This window comes from Passer montanus, unplaced genomic scaffold, assembly GCF_014805655.1.
Source record: "Passer montanus isolate IOZ18808 unplaced genomic scaffold, ASM1480565v1 scaffold2, whole genome shotgun sequence".
Taxonomy (NCBI): Eukaryota; Metazoa; Chordata; class Aves; order Passeriformes; family Passeridae; genus Passer; species Passer montanus.
The window spans coordinates 3221816-3227553 of record NW_024366591.1 but is presented as its reverse complement, the minus strand read 5'-3'; the positions used below and the strand labels follow the sequence as shown (position 1 = coordinate 3227553).

At 41.2% G+C, this 5738-nt stretch overlaps 1 protein-coding gene across 1 annotated transcript in view; it reads left to right on the top strand.

Moving 5' to 3' along the window:
- The first annotated feature begins 5596 nt into the window (after window positions 1-5596).
- The window catches only part of PIK3C2A (phosphatidylinositol-4-phosphate 3-kinase catalytic subunit type 2 alpha), a 51714-nt gene continuing 51572 nt past the window's right edge, over window positions 5597-5738 (top strand). The window contains exon 1 of the mRNA XM_039707048.1: window positions 5597-5729. The gene's annotated coding sequence lies outside the window, so the exon portion shown is untranslated. The remainder of the gene's footprint in view (window positions 5730-5738) is intronic.

Below are 5738 nucleotides of genomic sequence, written 5' to 3'. Positions count from 1 at the left end.
ACAAACTATTTACAGTGAAACAAGTAGTGATGTGTAAAATTATTTCTGTTCAGGTCCCTGTTCTAGTAGCTCTTCTGGACATAACTTATCTGCAAAACTACAGAAAAATATGAAAAATGTTTTATTAATTTCAAATGTATGCCCTGTTATGTCATTTTGTAGAGAATATTCCCTAAACCATATGAGACATACCTAAGTTTCTGTGCCAAGATCTGTAGTAATATTTTGGCTTGTAATGCCTAAATTCCCATTTCCTGAAGCAAGACCTGGGTCCTAAGACATTAACCCATGAGAACATTTTACTTGCACTTGAAACCACCAGGAGTTGTTTTTGTGGTTTTTACTTTAGAACAGAACTTTCTTCTTATATTTAGTCCTTAAATATGGAACACATATGTAAAGCCAGCCGGAGTTATTGTTTAGATTTTGAGAGCCATATGCAGACTTTAGACATGCTGCAAACACATGCAAACTGTTGCATGACAGTGAAACAACAAAAACAAAACCACAGCCTAATTTTTCTTTCAGTCATTACTCACAGTGATATCTCCTTTCTCCCTGAGAGGAATCCATAGGGAAGTATTAACAGGAACATGCTGTGGCTAAACATCTTCAGATGAAAGCAATAGCTTTTTAAGCTTGGATAAGAACAAAAAAAAAAAAAAAAAGAAGTGAGTATTAATAATAGAGTTCAAAATGACCAAGAAAAGGCATTGCAAGCCTAAGACAGGAAATGATAGTGAATTTTCAGAAGGTGTCGGTTTTGAAGTAAAACAATCTTCTGTTTTCTTGCAGAGTAAAACAGAACCTGTCTCCCTCTGCTGGTCTTTAGAGAAAAAAAAAAGTTTATAGATACTAAAAACTGCCTGACTGTAATTTTGATACAAATTACCAGTTGTTCCAAAATTAGCTCTTAAAACTTGTTGCCTTTAAATTTATAGAGGTCACCATGAGGCTGTCAGTGTCTTGATTAGCTGAGGATTGGTAGATTTTTTAGTGGTTAGTCTGTTTAGGCTTAGTTTCTCAGCATATTTAACACAATTTCTTTAAGAAAATATAACAAGATAAATATAACAAGATAAAAGCTGTTCTGTCTTTAATTCAAACACCACTGAATCTAGCAACTATGCTAAGAGCAGCCTCATACTGGAGTTGTAGATGTAGTTGCATGACTTTCTTTTCCTGCATAGTCTGAGTTGGTCTGCTTTCAAATCCAAACTTTGTGTTGCAGTCCACACCCCAGTGAACGAAATCCTGGGAATTTCCACGCTGCACAAAGTGGGTGTGGGGTTTTTACCATCTTCTGGTACATGGCATGGATTCTGTGAAGAGGTCTTTGTCCTTGGTAGGATATTCTCTGTCTTCCTATTGTCACAGGAAGCACATTTGTCCTTTAATAATCCCTGTGCTCCTACTAACAATTTGTCATTTACAGAAAGGACACTCTAACAATAGACATCAAGTTTCTTCCTTCCAGTTAGTTAAAGGCAAGCAGCAATTCCAGTAGCTCAAGGTACTCACCTGTTAAGTTTGGGGGGCACATAAATGCATTTTACGTTGAGAAGAAAATTAAGGACATTTTTGCTTTAAAGTGATTTGTTTTAGGGGGTTTATTTGTTTGTTTTGATGGGGTGTGTTTGTTTTTTGGGTTTTGTGTGTTTTGGTTTTGTTTTGTTTTTTACTTCCCATGTGTTATAGTCACCACAACACATTTGTTAAGCTTTGTTATGTGTAGGCGTCCTTTTGATCTCGGTATATTTCAGGCTTCCTTGTATCCTAGATATTGTTTAAAAAAGGATCTACCAGTGACAGGTTGTCATATTTCCAGTTAATACCAGTGTCAATATTGTTAGTTACACAAGCTGATTTGGTCTTTGCATATGCTGTGTGTCAGTTCTTTTGGGATGTTTGACTATCAGCATAGTGAGCACAGCACTTTACTTGATATGGGATAATTCAAATATTTGACCAAATATCCAAATATTTGACTAAACAAATTCTCTCATTTATTCTGTGGTATGCAATTTAAATTGCCATTAAAATGTTATTTAATAAATTGTAGTGTTTTTTACAAGACATAGTTTTACCAAGTGAAAATATCATTTTTATCATAGTTTTATCTCCTGAAAACTGCCAAGGGCAACTGTGGCATTTGGTCTGTGTATCACAGAGAAGACACACAGGAACAAGACAGTGAGGCTGCTGAGACACACACCTTGTGCAGTGCTTTCACATGGGCACATTAGTAACTTCCTGTGTGAGAAATACTTCAGACTGGCATCACTTCTGCATGTGGGAATGGCTAACTTGTAATCATCCATTCCTAAGCAGGTCTGCAGGCTATGCCATTGTTCCCTTCTTGAGTCAGCTCTCTAGGGAATAGTGTCACTTTGCCTGGAAGCTCAGCTTCCAAGGCCAACCAGTTGTCTTTCTTGAAGGAGAGCTGCTGTGGCTGCCCAGCTGTGGAGAGGCTATGTGACATTTGACGTACAAATGCTGTTTCTAAAACTGGCTGGTACCACTTCCAGAGTACACCTGATAATTGGTATTGGGTATTGTGGATATAGCTGAGAAACAATGAAAGCAGAGGCAAAAGTGCTTGTGTTGGAGTTGCTCTTCAGTGCAACATGCTGGCCTGTGTCACATGTAGTGTGGCCAGCAGGGTTAGGACAGTGATTGTCCCCCCTGGAGCCCACAAACAGCTGAAGTGGCACCTTGAATCCTGTGTCCAGTTCTGAGCCCCTCAATTCAGGAAAGACATTGGGGTGCTGCAGCTAGTCCAGAGAAGGGTGAGGAAGTTGAAGGGTCTGAGGAACAGCTGAGGGAGTGGGGTTGTTTACCCTGGAGAAAAGGAGGCTCAGGGGAGACCTTATTGCTCCCTACAATGCTGAAAGGAGGTTGTAGCCAAGTGAGGGTGGGTCTCTTCTCTCAGCGACAGGACAGGAGGAAATGGCCTGGAGTTGTGCCAGGGGAAGTTCAGGCTGCACATTAGGAATAATTTCTTCACTGAAAGTGTTGTCAAGCACTGGAAGAGAGCGCCCAGAGAGGTGGTGGAATCACCAGCCCTGGAGGTGTTAAAGTGTTAAAGTGCCATGCCTGGCCATGGCACTGAGTGCCACGGTCTAGTTGACAGCGCGGTGTTTGGTCAAAGGTTGGGCTCAGTGATCTTGGAAGTATTTTCCAACTGTAATGATTCTGTGACTCTGGGAAAGCAAAGGAAGTAATAGCACACTCAGTTTGTATTCAGTGTGATAATATGAAATCAGCGCCTGTTTAACATGAAGTACCTTCAGAGTACCTTTAAAAATGAGATAGTGCTAAAAAGGATGGGCTTAAGTTATTATTTTTAAATGTGGAATAGCAAGAAAATTTCTTGACAAGAAGGAAATAATTTCCAAGTAAAGGCACAGTCAGTTCTTACAGTTAGAGTGACATCTTGCATTTGCGGGTTCCCAGAAGAAAAAAGGAAATGATGAATCTGACTCCATGTTCTTAGAAGGCTAATTTATTAATTTATGATCTATATTGTGTTAAAGAATGCTATACTAAAGAATACAGAAAGGATACAGACAGAAGGCTGATGAAAACTCGTGACTCTCTCCAGACTCCAACACAGCTTGGCTGAAATTGGCCAATAAAACAAACACAATTCACATGAAACCAATGAAACAATCACCTGTTGGTAAACAATGTGCAAACCACATTCCAAAGCATCAAAACACAGGAGCAGCAAATGAGATAATATTGTTTTCCTTTTTCTCTGAGGCTTTTCAGCTTCCCAGGAGAGAAAGGATTTTTCCTGCCGAAAGGATTTTTCCAGAAAATATGACAGTGACAGTGACACTGATAGGCTTGATAATAGACTGAAATTCTTCACTAATCCACAGAATGAACCAAGTCATCTTTCCTATCTCAACTAGTAAGATTCATATTTGATCTACTGTCACATATGATGTAATAACATAGTGTTGGTCAATCAAATAGCCATGATCATCGAATCATAGAATGGTTTGGGTTGGAAGGGACCTTAAAGATACCTCAATCCAACACGATCTTGTTGAAACTGTTGGGTGTGGCAACTGCCTTTGTTCAGACTAAGCAGGTTAATGCTCCTTTACTTAGCAGTGGATGAAACACCGACAAATGGTTATCCCAGGACTAAACCCTGTAGCCAGTGAGTCATAGGTGCAATTGGGAGCAGTTTATTGTGACCACGTGAAGGGGAAAGCAGCACAAACACCATGGAGCTGCTTTGCAGCAGGATCCAGGCAGAAGGACATTGTGCCTCTGTAAAGCATCATTTATGTGGGTCACTAATTGCTCCAAGTACAGCACTCTCCTGGCCAGGATCACCAGAGCAGAGGAGATGGCCAGGAGACACTACTGCCAGGACAAAAAGTATAAAATGTAATCTGAAAAGAAGGTGGATTTGGACAGAGCATCTAGAAAGGAACCTCAAGCTTTCTTTTTTTGAGTAGATTTCTTCTGATGATGCCTCACTCTGTGTTCAAAGTTGGAGCAGAATTTGCTTAATGATTGTCAAAACTGGAATGGCATTAGAAAGGATTGACTTCTACTCCTAATAACTGTCACCCTGAAAAATTCCTGATGGCTTAGATCACAAAGATAGTAAGAACTCTGGTAATTTTTTTTAATCTATGTAATTACAGTCATGTCTGTGATAATTCTCCAGGAACACATTTTGTGTCAGTCTTCCAAGTCCCCATTTTGCTCATGTTGAAGTCACCTTCAAGGACTTTCATTGACCTTAATGGTGTCAAGATCTATCTAGTAGGAAATGCTTACATGCTAAAATGATGGGTTATGTATATCCACAGTAAAAATGTAACTAACTGCCAATAATGTATTCCTAACTAGTTTTTGAGAATTCATTTATATTGTAGCTTCTAAACTGATGTGTCTTCTTTTCATGTGTCTTCTATGCTTCATTAAGTGTTCTGTATTTTTCAGAATTTCAGTGTGCTAAAAGTGCAGAATAAAGTACCAATAGGTATAAACTGAATACTTTTCTTATTTTAAATAATCTCTGAGTGGATGGAATATAAAGTTATTCCCGCTGGAATTCTTTTACATCTACATTAAAAATAATACTGCTACATTTAAATGTCCATGACAACTTTTAATGTGATCTTATGAAAGGCCCATTGTCTAAACTTTGTAAGAAATCCCACATGCAATGCTTTTGGGCATACCCAAAGCCTTTCGTTCTTTTGAAGCTATTGTGAAGGTCAAACCAAAATATTTGGTCTTTCTGAAACATCTTGGTATGTCAGGAAGGTTGGAGTTGACAACAGGAATCTGCTCTTGCCGGCCAAGTAATTTCTGAAGTTAGTTAAGCAAAATTCTGCGTTGGTGAAACCGCCGGGGTCGTGCACCGGCCAGCGCTGCTGGTGTTCGTCCCGCAGCTCAGTCCCTGTGCTGGGGCTCCCCGGCTTCCCCAGCCCCACCGGGCGCTCGGCCGCGTCCCGGCCCTTCCCCCGCAGCCGGCGGCTGAGGAAGTCCATTGTGTCCGCGGCGCGGCCCCAGCCCCCTCGGCGGACGTTTCTGGTGCGTTGGGCAAGTTCCCAGTCATGCCGAGCATTCCTGGGAAGATCGGGCGATAACGGGAGGAAATGACGGAGAGTCACCCCAGCGCCACCCGGTCCCCCACGGCCGCCCCGGCGGGCCGGGCTCCCCGCGCGGGCCGGGGCGCGGCGGTGCGGGCTCAGGTGAGGCGG